The sequence below is a fragment of the Lichenostomus cassidix genome, chromosome 1 (assembly GCF_008360975.1).
Source record: "Lichenostomus cassidix isolate B80296 chromosome 1, HeHo_3.0, whole genome shotgun sequence".
NCBI lineage: Eukaryota > Metazoa > Chordata > Aves > Passeriformes > Meliphagidae > Lichenostomus > Lichenostomus cassidix.
Window position 1 is genome coordinate 107151342 of NC_139479.1, and position 16262 is coordinate 107167603.

The 16262-nt window shown below is 40.0% G+C and overlaps 2 long non-coding RNA genes across 2 annotated transcripts in view; one reads left to right on the forward strand and one right to left on the reverse strand.

The window, feature by feature from the left end:
* Positions 1–16262, reverse strand: part of LOC146445495 (uncharacterized) — a 17366-nt gene continuing 1104 nt past the window's right edge. Inside the window, exons 2-3 of the long non-coding RNA XR_014855193.1 lie at positions 2661–2717; positions 1–81 (exon numbers count right to left, since the gene is read on the reverse strand). This is a non-coding gene — a long non-coding RNA (uncharacterized LOC146445495). The remainder of the gene's footprint in view (positions 82–2660; positions 2718–16262) is intronic.
* LOC146445496 (uncharacterized) overlaps positions 8875–16262 on the forward strand; it is a 19274-nt gene continuing 11886 nt past the window's right edge. The window contains exon 1 of the long non-coding RNA XR_014855192.1: positions 8875–8951. This is a non-coding gene — a long non-coding RNA (uncharacterized LOC146445496). The remainder of the gene's footprint in view (positions 8952–16262) is intronic.

Consider the following 16262-nt stretch of genomic DNA (forward strand, 5'->3'; position numbering starts at 1 on the left):
GCCTTCTTTCCTTGCCCCCAATGACCAAAAGCTGGGTCTCTGTCCACACTCTTATAGTATCTTTATGGCACTGTAATGCCCCTGGAATGTACAGCAGTGCAAGATCTAAGTAGAAAACACACATGCAGACAAATGAAAAATGAATGAAGAAAAGCAGCACATAGTAAAAGTCAGATATGATACCTGGAGATTAGCCTTACTACTCCATAATGCCACAGGACATTCTTAACCTCTTTTGGCTACAAACTGCATACAACAAAGCCTTCTTTTTCCTTAAGTGAAGAGGGTGAACTTAATAAGAAACCTTCACAAATGCCAGTTCTTGCCTATCAATTGAACCTCAACGTGTATCTACACACAATGGTGCATGATTAGAGAACTGTCCCTTCTACCTACACATCTGTGAAGCCTGGGTATGACACAAAACATTCTTTCCTCAAAAGAAAATAAAAAAGCTTCTAAAGATTTTCAATGTACTCAGCACAACCAGCAACTTCAAAAAAGGAATATATCTAAAATGTGAAAGTGAAATTAAAAAAACATTTTAATTCCATTTAAATCCATTTTTCAGTCATCGATCCTTAATTAATCCTAATACATCCCCATGAACGTGAAGGAAAAAAGAAAAATATTTGGATTCTGATCGTGTTATAGGTAAAGTTAATTGCATCCTGAATTTGGCATGTGTGTTTTGCACTTCTCTCTCCGTATGTCTTTTTTTTTTAATGCCTTCACACTCAGGTGCGGCAACACTCCTGCTGCCAGCCCTGCACCTAAGGAGCGGCTCTTGGTCCACCCTCCTGCATGGCAGAACCGGGCAGGGACTGAGGGGAGCCTGCCGGGAGCCTCTCCCCGCATCGGGCCGGGGTCCGGCTCCCCTCCAGCGGCGACGAGGGCGCGGTACCCTCGGCTGGGCACCACCCGGAGCTCCGGGCCGGGCACGGCGCCGAGCATCCTCCGCGGGGGCGATGAGCCGCGGGGCGGGGGCGACGCGGGTCTGCGGCACTGCAGCAGCAGGAGCAGCTGCTGCAGCGGAGCGGGAGACTACCTCCCTCCTCCTCCTTCTCCTCCTCCTCCTGCTCCCCCTCCCCGCGCCGGGGGCTCTCCATTGTGCGGGGAGGCGGCCGCACACCCGCGGGATGCGCATCCCTCCGAGCGCCGCAGCGCCCCTGCGTACAGAGAGAGGCTCTCCCCCGCCCACGGCTGGCGGCGAGCTGTCACATCCCCCTCCGGTGCCGCGCTTCCCATCCCTAAAGACACTCATGCACCTACATATCCACATGAACACACGCGAACAAATACATAGACACATTTCCCCCCTCCCGCTGAACTCCCCGCGGGGAATCGGCGCGGTAGATGAGGGCGCTTCCCGCTCAGCGCTGCTCCGCGGCGGCATCCCCACCAGAAGGGAAAAGGTTACTGCAAGCCCGGCGAAAACAAAGCCGGCGCTCCTCGCCCCGGCTGCGAGCCCCGACCCGCCAGAAGTTGCGGCGCGGATCCTCCGCCCCTCTCCGCCTCCGCCCGCGGCGGCGGGACAGCCGGAGAGACACCCCGGCATCTCCCGGGCACGGCGAGGGATGCCGGTCAAACTTCTTTGTGACACACCCGAGCCCGAGGGCGGCGAGAGAGCGGGGCGAGCATCCCGCAGAGCCCGCGGCAACTTTTCCCGGCTCGGCGCACGCCGGCGGTACCCGCACGGAAACTTGTTGGACCGCCAGCCCTGCGCGCTGGCCACTTTGGCATCCCCGCTCCCGCGGTGACCTCTCCCGGCGCCTCCGGGAAACTGTTGCCTCCCTCGCTCGGTGCCGGTGCCCGGGAAAGGGGAGAGGCCATCCCGATGCTGCGGCTGCCGCCCCGAGCCCGGCACCGGGAGACACTCCGGGAGTTGGGGCACTCACCCTGCGGGATCAGGCGGCTCTCAGAAAACTAGCGGTTCCATCATCCAGGCAGTCCTTCCCAACTTTCCTTGCATAGGGCGAGGACAGAGCTCCGTGTATTTATATGGAGAGGGAGAGCGAGGGTGAGAGAGAGAGAGAGAGAGGAAGCGCGCTGAAGTCGACAAGCTGTTCAGCAGACTTTTGAATAAAAGGGGGATGAAACCCGATTCTTCCCAGTTATCAGGACCCTGGAAAAATCAAATCCTCCTCCGGCAAGGGATTCTTTCGGCCCCGTTCTCCGCGTTACTCTCCGGGCGAGGAGCGGGAGGCATTGCACACAAATAGAGCCCGGCAGCGGCGGCGATTGGCGGCGGCGGAGCCCCCCGGGTCCTACAGCCCCGGCGCCGGGCGGCAGCCACAAAGCCGAGCAGCGGCGGCTGCGGGGCGGGCACGGGCTGGGGGACGGCGGGGGCGAGTCCTGCCCGCTCCATTGATTCGTCACCTCGCCCATCGCTACACATGGCGCGGCGCCCGAGCGGGGGACAGGCGCGTTCTGGGCGGATGGCATGCCATCTCCCTGCCCCAACTGCTCTCGCAGGGCTATTGTGCGCTGGGGGGTGAGAAAGGGGGCTGATTTTTGAAAACAGGCTTTATTTGTCTACACCCTTTTTCCCTTTTTTTTTTTTCCTTCCCCCTTCTCCTGCGCTGTCAAAATTATCCGTCACGTTCCCTGATAATTATGTAGTTACTTCAGTAATCAATTATTCATTGAATTCCACTTACCTATGCTTTTTTTCTTTCTCAAGTTATGGCTTTTCCAAGGGCACATCTGCTCCTCATCTGCAAAGACAGTAAACAAACATTCTTTAAAATTAAGCAACTTATTCCCAATTGAAAGAGAATAAAAGTAAAAAAAAAACAGTTATCAGGGTAAGTTTTCTCCATTATAGAACACAAAGACAGACAATTAATGATATTTAAATTATGGTCCATTTTTGGATGCAAAGAAACATTAGACTAGAGAAAATACCCCATTTGAAAATCTAGGCAGTGAGCAGAACAAAAAACAGATGCAGCATTTAGTATTGACTGCTACATGGAGAGTAAATGTGAGATAATGACAACATAGGTCAACATAATTGTGAAATGAAAACAACGTAAGCATTCATATACAGAAGAGTATCACATGTAGGCAAACTTCTATTACTGCCTGTAGATAATATATATTTTATAGTAAGCATTCATTTAGATAATAACCATTAATAAGCTTAAAACTATGTATGTAGTGAAGTCTTTTAAATAGTGTATGAAGATTGTCTGGGAATAAAGCCTGCAATAACATGATGCAGTTGAAAGTCTAAACATGCCATTTGTCCTACACAGAAGACTGGAAATCAGTGACAAGGTGACAAAAGGTCCCCTGTAAGGTGTCTTTTATATGGCAGAGTCCTTACAGTCTAGTTAATACAGATATTACAAGATACAGATATATAATATAGATAATATTGACAAGTCATACATACAGCAAAAGGTTATTTGCCACTACCCCATTATTTCACCAGGTATATGCAAAGAAAGAGACGAGACAAAATAAAACATAGAGGAAAATTGAGTGTTTAAACAACTCTTGGACTCTCAGGATCACTCTTTGAATGAAGTGCTCTGTGCCTTGGAGCAGAGCAGCAGAGAGGGCAGGAGGAAATCAGCATTTTGTGCATCAGTAGACTCTGATGAGAAATGCTGATGAGTATGGGATGAAAATCTGGTCTTCAATGCTGCATTTCAGATTTACCTCACACCTTGCATCTGTAAGAACTTGTATCTTGTTGCAAGAAGTCTCTAAGTCTCTGTTCTTTGAAATCTGTTGCTGCTTTGGTTTGAGTATTTAATCTTTTAGATAAATGCTACAAACAAGTAGCATTTCTGTTGTCAGAGGATGTATATTACAACAATTAATAAATTTCTTCTATGAATACACATCTTCAGTTGTCACTGTAATTACCCATACATTTTTTTGCCTTATTAAATAGAAGAAATTTAAGTTTCACTTATGTTACTTTGAAAACAGCTGACTATCACACTAGTAAATACAAGTTGTAAAGAAAGATGTTGTAGTTGTTTGCAGTTTTGACCAAATACTCTTTCACTGCTTTGCTTTTGTTTCTCTTTAGGTCTACTTGGGACAAATTGTGTTTACCTGGGAATTCAGGATATGCCTCTCATAGTTCATTACTTCTTTACACTTGTCATCATCACCTTAAGGAGATTTCTGATTAACATCAGTTTAAAAGATAACAGGCTCTGGGCTATTGTATGAACAAAGTATTGTGAAATCATTGGCAAATTTAACAGAAAGAGCGGATTAGTGTAAGTGCAGATGAAGGAGACAATAACCAACACTATCACAATTAAGAAATTGCCCTGTGAAGGAGAGAAATTACTGTGCCCATTGTAGAGCCCACAGAGATTAATGGAATATGGCTGTGAAACTGTTTTAATAGATAAATTGGGTGGGTGGTTAAACATCTGAGCAAAGATGATTACTTTGTAGTGAAACAAAACAAAGAGGAATAAATCACAAAGCTGCTCTATTACCACAATTAAAATGCAATTGCTTGATCAATTATCACTCCAGCTAATAGCTTGATGGAAGACAAGCAAATAAATAAAACATTATGCTAACCAAAGTTCTTTGAAATATAATAATAGTAATGTCTGTACACTTATACATTCCTTGTTTGCATGAATTTATGTCTAATATATGTATAGTGCTTTACATGACATAAACAAGGCTGTGTATAATGTGTTTAGAAATTCCTTTGTAGTTTAAGAGTAAAAGTCAATGATAAATAATCATGAAAATGAATGCAGTGGGAAAATATGCAACACATGTTTAGAGAACTGATACAGTACATTTCAGTATTTTTTGGATCTCTAAGAATCTTCTTTTACAGATGTACCAGCCAAAGGTGATTTGGAAGAGTTTCCTTTTGGAATAGTTCCCAAGGTCAGTATGTGTGATGACACATGTTGGCTTCCAGCTTGCCCTTGGAAAATGCCTGCAGTTTATGTGGACATGGGGAGGTAGTAAAGCAAACTGTGGCTGTCATATATCAGCATTACATTTTTATATCTGGTAATCAGCAAAGCGTGCATTCCTGTACAGGAAGGTAAGTGGTAACACCTATGTTTGTATGACATAAAACCCAGGGCATAAAGGTAAATAACTTGTACAGAATGAGCACCCTGTGCTAACCTGATCCAAAGTCAATGGCAATGAGCAGATTTGTCCCCTTGACCCAAAGTCCTGGTCAAATATAATATTTATTTTCTCTGTAGAAGTATTCATATAGCTTGAATACACAGGGAACATTTTGTAATGATTATTCAGCATGGAAAAAAATTATATGTATCTATTGTCTAATAACAACACAAATTCTGTCAAAAGTTGAGTAATATTTGGGAAGATACTTCACTGAGTTCCTCAGGTATAAAAATGCAAGTAAATGGCAAATAATTCCTAGATCCAGTTGTAGAGAGTTATGTCTGAGATTTCTTTTTGACATTTTAATGCTTTGTCTTGTGCAAAAGGATTACACATGTTTGGCAAACTTGTTTTGCCTTTCCCAGAGCAAGAATAATCAGAAATCATACAAAGCACATGGACATATTTAAAGTGTAAATAGGCAGGAATTGCTTGAGTGTACTAGAGAAAGACTAGAATTTATTCTCACTCAAAAGCCATAAGAGACCTCACCAGATCCTTGTGTCCTGTTTTTGCCCCAAATATAGGTGGCATCCACATTAAATGGGTGGTGGCATCCACATTTCACTTCTGTTCTTGCAGTTAATTTTTTTCTTGTTTTTATTCTTATTCAGTAGTCTATTTGGAGAAAAGTCTGAGAGATGACTGCCATCTCATCACTTCTGGATGAAGCAATTTGAAAAATGGGGACTTCCTCCTTTCAATTTTCCCATTCATAAAAGCAAGAGATGCCTCCCAACTATCACAAGGAATCTACTGATGAAAGCAGGAATTCAATGTAGGGAAATTTTGCAAGGAAAACAGTAGAATGGTCTCTAAAGAACATTTGAGGAGAAACTGGGTTTTGAAGTTCTAGAATTTTGGGCTGGACTTTCCTCAAGTATGCTGTATTACAACATCCTGTACATTTAGTGATGAGTTGTCAGAAAATGTAGGAAGGAAAGAAAGGGAATGGAGAAAGGAAAATTTAGAAGGACTAAGATGAGATTTCAAAAAGGAATTGAATAGAATCAGGGAATCAGAGAATGGTGTGGCTTGGAAGGAATGATAAAAACCACCTCTTTCCAACCCCTGTCTGGAAAGGGACACCTTGCCCTATTCTAGGCTGCTCAGAGCCTCATCCAGCCTGGCCTTGAGCACTTCCAGGGATGGGGCAGCCACAGCTTCTCTGGGAAACCTGTGACAGTGCCTCACCACCCTCACAGTAAAGAATTTCTTCCTGATACCAAATCAAAGCCTAGTCTTAGCTTAAAGACATTCCCCCTTGTCATACAACTACATGCACAAACCTACATACACACAAAAATTGTATTGAACAGAAACATTGCTCTGTAGCTAAGAGCAGGCAATAATATAAAAAAAAAACCAAAACAACAAGCTTTCTTACAATAAAGGTGTAGGAAAGACAGGAGTAGGACTAAGGACTGATTTCATGAACTCAAGCTGTCTTTGATGCAGTGCATGAAGGCTGTAATTGAAGAGGAGCAGTCATTCAGCACCTCATCCCCTTAGAGGGTCACATATGTAGCCCCCCCATACAATCCTTTTATTCCAAAGCCCAATACACTTTCAGTCTCATTGACATCTGTTATTAGCAGGAAGGAATGGCTGCAGATCACAACTCTATGTGCCTCCTACATTTTGGGAGAATGAAGGCTTTCTGTTCCTCATTTTTTTTGGAATGTGTAGGAGGATGTTTGGATGTTTTCCAAGTGTTTGGAAATTTTCTGCTGTAGTTTTGTAGTATTATCCATTGACATGTATTGTGAAATTGGAGACCTGATCATTGGAAGGTCATTCTATAAGCTACATGCTTAGTGTTTTTTCAGGACTTAAAAAAAAAACCAAACCCAAAAACATATAAAAAGCAAAGAAAAAGCCATGAGCTGTAGTGGTGAATAAAGACTGAAGGTTAAAGCGAGCTTGAAGTAAACGTGAAAAATAGGAAAGCTACATATATTCACTTAGTGAGGGCTGCAGGGAAAAGATAATGTCAGGAAAAAGCTAAATGAGTTAGTGCACTCCAAAAACTATAGGAGAGGAAAAAAACTTCAGAAGTGTTTATCAGAGGAAAGTGAAGTGTCAGGGAGCAACTGCTCCTATTGCCAAATGAAGAGGAGAATAAAGATTGAAGAAAATTGATTCAGACACTGGTGTCTTTAATTTTCTATATTTTTTCCCTTCTGATAAAGAAATTCAAAGGGTTATTCTAAAAATAGTTTTGAAGGAGCTTCTACTTAAATTTAAAAAAGCATGCCTAAAAAATTAGACCTATGGAAGATATCAGTTCTAGATTATATCACATTGGATTTTAAGAGAGTAAACATAAAAAGATACAATATCTTAAACTAGACCCACTGATGCAGCTGGCTTTTTGTCTCATTCACATCCATAGACCTTGACAGATGCAGTAACTTGAAAACTTGGACTTTTGTTTGAAACACCAACTTGGAAAACTTGGAACTTTGAAACCAACTTGGTAAAGTGCTTCCTTGGTCATCAAGTCTTCCTTTCAACACTTGAGGAAACCTTGACAATTTTCCTCCAATTTAAAGTACATCAAGGTAAGTTGATATACAAAACTCAAACAGTGCAGTTCTTTTTTATGTGATGTAGATAATGCTGGTTTCAGTATAAACTGAAACAACAGTGTAAAAAGCACATACATTATCCACTAAAATAGCAAAAGGCTTCAGGTGTACATAAGATTTTGAGCTACTGCAGACATCTGAACTTGTGTATCCTGTGAATCAATGATTTGTAAAGGATGACTCACCCCAGCCACACTTGATCCTATTTGAAAGGCCCCTAAATGTGTATGGCAGGAGAGATTTTGTCAGGAACTCAATGCAACACTTAAAAAGTTAGTGAAGTGCTTTGGTTTTTGTTTGTGTGTGGATGTATCAAGGCGCTGGCATACAAAATAATTATGTCAGCAAGTTTACTGCTGGATATAAAATGAAGTCCTATCTTTTTTTCACATTCTTGTTGATCAGAAATAGAGAAAGAATGGGAAGATTTTTATTAAAACTGATAAATGTAGAGGGCAGTTCTTTCCCCACCAATTTATGCATTCAGCTGTTGGTCAACAATATTTTGGTAAGGCAATATTCTAGGCAGGGAATTGAGTATCTAACTAACAAAAAGGTAGGTATTTTTTAGGGAAACACCAATTTCCTATTGAACACACAAACTCTAGAAGAGCCAAAAAAGTTCACTGAATGCTTACATTGCATTTCCTTTGTATCTCCCTAGTAGAGCATTAATGCTTCTGCATCATTTTGTTCTTGGTTTCTCAGCCACTGCTCAATCATGGCTTGTACATTCTTTATATACAGAAAAAATGTTTGAAATGGAAAGTAAATTTTTATTAGCTGCAGGGTCTGTACACATGAGACAGGAGAAAGATTTTGGTAGTTTGGGGGGTTTTTAAGAGCTTTAACAAGTAGGAGGACATTATCCTAGTCAACAGGAAGACAGGCATGAATGGGAAGGTGTTGTAGCTACCTTTGAGTGACATTATCTTTCTTTCAAAACCTAGAATTTATTTTTAACTGCTCCATATGACATATAAGAAGAATGAATCCAGAGCTAGAAGATAGTAAAAGGTCTTCCTGTTCTTAACCAACCTCCTGAAATGAATCAGTGATGGGAAAATACTGATTAAGTCACAGCTGATGTGTGCAGGTGTTTCCTTTTAGTTTGGGAAAATTTAAGGGAGACCCATGGGAGGGAAGGGGTAGGATGGAGGGGCTGAGAAGGGTTGAAAGTGCTTGTTGGAGGAGTGTTGTAGCTGAGAGCATGCACAGGTAAGAATGTGGCTAATATAGGCTGGTTCTGTGGTTTTTTTATTTATGTTGCTGTAATATAAAAGTCTTTGTTGAATCTGGAAGCTTTGAGGAGAGAATCCTTTGCTACTTTGTGGAGGAAGGGAATAGCTCCTTCTGGTCAAGATGAAGTTACCTTAGCTAAACTAGTTCAATCTAGCTTATATTAAGAGTTCTATTAAACTGGCAAATGGATTTCATTGTCTGAGGTACTTCTGTGACATGAAAACACAGAATAAACAGTGGGAGGCAAGGACAAAAACTGGAAACAGAAAGGACAAGGAAACGAATCAAGATGTTTACCTGGACTATGAATATGTTTTTTAAAGGATGAAAATGAACAACACAGTATCTGGAAGGGCTCCCAGGAACTAGGCTTGTTAGGTGATGAAATAATAACTAAAAAAATCCCAAACACCTCAAAAAGGTTTCTTAATTTGACATATTTGTTATTATTCTGCACAAATCTTTTAACAAGTGTTTGATAAAGAGCCCTTGATAAACTTGATTAAGTTTGATATATCAGAAACTCACCAGAAATCAGTAAGCAGTCTCTATATCTCTGTCAGGTGATTGGATTAGATCATGTTCTGCTTTCCACATCTGTTTCCCTGCTCTTTTGATATTCATCCTCACAAATATGTATGAATGCTTGGACGGTGCTTGGTGCTCAAGGGTTGCTGAATCATTAGATATTGTTACTGAGTGTTGTATTTGGTGCATTAGATAATAATTAATGCTTCTGGAAAGACAGCCCAGACTGTATTTGGGCTACATGGAGAAGCCCATGTTTGTAAGGGGTTTGTATGTTCTCAAAATTTTGTCTAATTTTTAGGGATGAGTCTAAAAGAAGAAAGGCTTCTTGTTTTCACTAGGTTTTGATTTTGGGGGGGGGGGGGGTAGTGACATGGAGCCAAGATATTAATTTCAGTGATATTCCAAGTAGTACCAAACCCCAATATTCTGTGTGCAATTATGACTTAAGATGACTTTTAAAAATATGCATGTGTTTGTCTACATTATGCTGTTAATTGTCCCCCTGCTGTTTTCTCTTCCTTCTTCAATTAAAAGCTGTTTAAGGCTCCCTGGGTTCCAGTTATGTGAAAACATGAGGTTGTTGAGTCCAGGAGATATTTTATCAGCTTGCCAAAATTTGAAGCTATTGTTACCAGGTGCTTTTTGGTAGGAGACTGATAATTGGTTTTGCTAAGTTTTCTTCATAATTAGGGTTGTTTGGGGTGATTTTGAGGATGGGCAGAACACGAATAACAAGTGATATTTTAAAGATGAAGTTCCTATTTCCACATGTTATAACTATATAATCGCTTATTCTGATGTCTGCTTTTCTTCTTCCCTCTCATGGTAGTATCTAGAAAATGAAGATAAATTTCTCTTTGCTCTCTTTTGCTCATGTTGAACCTTATGGTTTTGGGTTTTTTTGGTTTTTTCTTGTGGGAATAGAAGGCAAATAGCATGAAAATGAGACACAACTCCATCTGAGCAAAAAATCAATGATTAATTTTCTGTTGTCTTTCATTTACTGCCACTTTTAGTCTTTTTAGGATTTGAAAACAATGATGCAGAGTAGTACAGAGATCTGAAGGCAGAGAGATACACGGCCTGCAAGGCTGCTGGAAAACTGTTATCATGTAAACTTGTCTGAAAGTTAAAACCAAGGAGATTTTGTAACTATGGAAGTACTACTTATTCTCTGCTTCTGTAAAATGCTTGTTACCCATGCACACCTTTCAGCAGTAAGGATGTGCTCATCTGCTCATGAGTCAAATACACAACTCTTCCTTCAGTGAAGATTTAGAGGAGAACTAAGCCCTGACACTACTAAAAAAACCTGATGTGTGCTTTTCCCACTGGCAGCTTGTAGTTGTAGTGATGATGAGAGACTTGACAGCTTGGGGAGGTGAGGGAAGCTCCTGGGACATCAAGAACTGAAACTCCAGCTTGCAGGAGAGGTGATTTTCAAGTGGGTTTTGAAAGTGACTAAAAGCAGCCCATGATTTTTTAGGAAGGAAATGGAGGCATCCCGAGCAGTGAGTGATAGGTGGGGGTAAAGAACAAAGAGAGAAAGGAGAAAAAAAAAAAATTCCAACATCAGTCTGGAGAGAGAGAGAAAGAGCTGTGATGGGCAGTGAGCCTGCTGGACTGCCTGCTCACAGAGGTCACACTGAGCAGAGAGAGAGCACAGGCTGAGGAGATGAATGATGACTACTGAGAGCCAAACATGATCTCTCAGGGCTTCAGCAGGAAAACTGAACAGCGAGGAGCACTGACAAGCTGAATTCCAGTGTCTGAGGAGGTAAGAAATGATGATGTCCAGACTGAGGAAGGAAATGGAGCATGATGTGAAGCCCATGGTGATACTTGAGATACAAATAAGTTTCCTCTTTAAAACCACAGACACAACAAATGATGAAAACAGTAATCCTAATGATGGCTTCTGCAGTGAGTATTTTGTATATGAGGGGAAAAGTAACAATTCTCTGTCTTGAGATGGATCTTGAAGTTAGTAAATGAGGAATAAGCACAGAACTGCAGTGCCTGAGGAGCAGGTTATGTTCTAGGACTGTGCTGTGTGTAGGAAGACCATGACTGAGAACTTGAATTAGTAGAGTCTCCTCAGAGAAAAATGTTAATAGAAATACTTTGTTCAATAAGGTTTATATTTATTCTTTATGTAATATAGTTCCTACATACATGCTGAATTTAAATCTTCTGTCTGTATAAACATGTAAAAATAAGATTTTTACTATCTACTCAGAGAATAGTCTGGGAAAACTTGGTATTGGCTCACTTCCTGCCTTCACCTGCACAAATGCAGTGAACTTAGGTGAGTTAAAATGAGGCAGGTATATATAACTAATACTGCTCTTGATATTATGGCACCTGTGCCTGAAGTTATACATGTATGCAGGGATTTTGGCAGCTCAACTAAAATACTTTAAATGGCAGAGAAAGAAATTAGAGATGTAACAACTGGGGCATAGGCACTCGAACAAAAGAGGAATAGTAGGAGTACTGCAAATTCTAACCTTAATTAGCAAACCTTTTTTCAGAACTTTTCTAATTTGAATTTTACTGGTGCTTTCAGCACTTAGGTAAAAGTATTTTAATGAAAACCATATCTGCCTATTTTAAAAGCTTTAGATAGACAGATTAGGTAGAGTCAAGTTGCTGGAGGTGATGAAATGATTGATGAATAAAGCATCTGGGAAATCCTTGAAGTAACTGTTAAACTAAGGTCTACAATAGAACATGAAATCTCAATTTGAACAGAAATTTTGGCAGAAGAGGGAAAATTTTTCTGCAAAGTTGGGTTTTCACAGTTTTACAATGAATTTTACAAGAAGAGCTGTCCTATTTTGATGTATAACTGGAGATTACTCTTATCAATGCTGGTACTTCCATTACTTGGTGAAACAACACAAAAATCTATTTTGCTCGTTTTATGTCAGTTCTTGGAACACACATTTCCTTTGTGCTAGTTGAAACCTAAAACTTAGTTTTGTAGAATATCAAATAAAATTTTAATGGATGAAAAGGGGGGGAAAAAAGACTTCATTTTTGAGTGGTGAGGTTACTATCTTGTACCACGTGTCAGCAATAGCATCCAGAATGAGAAAGCAGCATCCTGACCCTCCTTGAGCAGGGAGGTTGGCCCAGGTGACCCAGTGAGGTTCCTTCCAACCTGACTCAATCTGGGATTCTGTGGTTTGTTCTCCATGCTGAAAATGCTGCAACAGAGCTGCTGCCAAGTCAGCTGAATCCCAGCTGGGGTATAACACCCTCTGTACCCACCATTTCGTGGGAGCTCATTGGAGGCCTCTACAGCTATTTTTGATGTGGATTATTCTTTATGTGGCATTGCACAATAGCTGGATGTGGATAAAAGTATCCCTTGGCGAGCCAGACATTTTCAAAAGCTAAATTTGTAAACAAGATGCAGAAGCATATTTGGTACAAGAACTTCACATCTAATCTTGCCTAGAACAGATTAATCTTTGTCACACTCAAGCTTCAGTTGTTGAGTTCACAGACACCAGAAATAAACTTGAGAAGACTGAAGCTTATTAAAGATTTAATATGTACTTTGGTATACTTTAAATATGTACAGAGAAGCCTTTTTTGGCTGCTTTTATTCTTTTTTTGTAAAATTTTGCATCAGCTGATTGAATTTAAACTGAATTTGGATCTTAAACCTAGTAGGACTTGCTTACTTCAGCAATTTTAACATTTTTCAATAAACATCTATAAAAAGAAACATAAGCAGTGTATCTGGGAGTTATCTGAGATCTGCAGGCTCTGAGACTCAAGCCTGTAGTGTTAAGTGCTTTGCTCAGATCCATTAAAATGCTTAATCACGCAGTTTATTTGTGAACACTAAGTAGTTTCAATTAATACACATTAATGGACTATTGCATCCCTTAATAACTTGGGTGGCTCAGGAGTGCATGGCTCATACCAACCCCCATATCACCCAAGAATTTCTGCAACATGAGAGAACAACTGAAACAAAGCATCATAATGAGCTGGGCTTTGTTTGATTCAGTTCATTGTTATGACCAAACTTCTATTGGATTTTCATGTAGATTGCCTCAGTCTGCATTTGCATTACAAATTTTTATTCTTATTGGTGCTAAATAGATATATAATACTCACATGGCTGTGACAATGAGCTTACAGGCTCACTTATTTTATAGTTCAGTATTGCAGTGGAGCAAAAAGCAAATATTTTGCTATAATGATTATGCTAATTGACTTCTAATGTTTTATTTTCCAGCTACTCACCAGCAGTCTCCTAAGTTTAATAAAGCTCAAACATTTATTTTTATAGCCTTGGAGTATTGATTATCTGTTTAACACTAAGAACAGTGAGATCTGTTGTCTTTGACTTGCTGATTGTCTGAATTATCTTGAAGAAATGAGAGATGTGCATGAGGAGAATCTCATGCAGAAGAAAAAGTCACTTCTATATATTACTCATGGCTATTGTACAAAACCCACAAGCCTTTAATCTCAGACTCACAAGGGAAAGAAATTTTATTGTTTCACAACTGAACTCAATATTCCCTCAGGCATTACACCACCATTTACTTTTCTTTCTTGATTTTTATTGCCAACATAAGCTTATTTAAAGGAATGAATTGCATACTGTCTAGTTTGAGACAGATATTTAAATTATACTTTGAAAACCCCTTCTAGATTTATTAGAGTATTTTTTTCAATCTTAGAAGTTAAATTAAGGCAAACAACATCTGTTTCAAAGAAATAAGAGAAAGAAAAATAAGACCAATGGAAGGTGGCATCCATTCCACTAGTATGAAATATTTTTCACTCATCATAATGTGCCTATGAAAACTTGGACAGAGGGGAGACTAAAACAAGCTGTTCACAAGAAATAATGGGTAATTCTTTAGCTATCATAATCAGAAGGAAACTGTTTTGCAATGTTTTGGAGTGCAGAATTTCACGACAACTGTCTAAATATGTGTGTGTAAGTGTATTTTCACTATGTGTTGATCACATGCTTGGGAAGAACTAGTAACTTCTGTGAAATGCATGGAATTTGTCTCACTGTGCAATTAATTCTTTTCAAAGCTGTCATGGTATTGACTGCATCAGTTTTCTGTTTGTGATGTAGAACAAATTCCAGGTGTTGGGGCAGCAGATGTTTTACTATCAGCGAGTTCATGGAAACTGCCACTCCAGTGAGTCACTAAGTGTGATCTTGGGCTCAGTCAGCTGGAACAAATCCCAAGGGTTTCATGCTGCCTTTATTTTAAGCATACAACATATTGTGTCTCCAAATTTTTTTTTCACAAGTGTGTAACAAGCTTAGCAGGGATCTCTCATTTTTCTATATATCTCTTTATTTCTGTATATTGTACTACAAATATCCATTGAACTCATTGGACAGAGGAAAATAAATGCAGTAAATCAACTAGGATATTACTTTTGAGGAAGTAAAGGAAGGTAGGTGTGTACAGAACGTGTTGGCTTTTCTTGTTAGGGTCTCTATCTTGTTAAAATCTGTGTTTTGTTTCCATATATCCTGGAATACTAATATATGTTTAGGCAGAAGAATGTTGAAGAATAACTGAAATGCAGTTTTAGCAACTGCAAAGTTTCCAGAGTTAAGAAATACCAAATGTTATCAATTCCATTTGAAAGATGCCTTGCCCTCTCAGTCAAAACTGACTGTAAAATTATACTTTCAGGGAAATGGAATATAGAAGTGTGGAATAGTTTGGGTTGGAAGGGAGCTTTAAAGGTTACTTAGTCTAACTGCCATTGCAATGAGCAGGGACTTCTTCAACTGGGTCAAGTTGCTCAGACACTCATCCAGCCTGACCTTGAATGTCTCCAGGAATGAGGTGTCTGCAGCCTCCTTGGGCAGCTTGTTTCTGGGTTTCACCAGATATGTGTGAACTCATATATGAAACGAACAGTGAGGTCCATACTTGGGCTACTCTTACCCTGGCTAGGATTCTTTTCTTATAAAGAAAAAGAAAATTATCAACAAATGGTATTAGTAAAGACTACTGTGGTTTCTAAGTCGAAAATGGGCTGCATGTTTTAATTCTGTGCTAACCTTTTGACCAATTCTAGTACAGGCTATTAGTTCCTGAGAAAGATGCGTTCCACCACTCAGTTTTAAACCCTTCTTGTCAAAAATCTGGCATTTGGTTTGTCTGGTATTTTGGGAGAAGTTATAAAAACACCTAGAACTCCATTTCCTAATGTTTAAATTCAGGGATAGTGGACCAACGTTCTTCCTCAGCAAAGCCTATTTTTAGGTTGCATCTGTGTCAGGAGAGCCTTTGAATTGAATTACTTCAATAAATTCCCTTCAGAAATCATTCTTAACACATCTTTTGTGAGCCAGAGTTTTGAATGTGCATAACATATTGGGAAATTCTTACAAAGACCATTTGATCATTTTAGAAATTTATCAGAAGTTTCTGCATAACCTTTTGACCTACGTGCAAATCTTTTAAATGTTCATTTGTCTCTTCTACTTAAAAATAACATTTAAATCTAAAAATTATCAATAAATCACTGCGTAATCCTGGATGCTATATACATTTTTATTTTTAAAGGTGACATTTGAATATGTCCAACATGCCATTTTGTAGGGTTTTTACTTGGTTTTAGGGTTTTCTGCTGGAGAAAAATGTTTTACCAGCTCATGCAAGATTTTTTTATGTTGCATAGAACTGAAACCCAGTTGGTAACATCTGTTCTTGATATCCAGACATCTCTCTGCAAGTCTGTAAA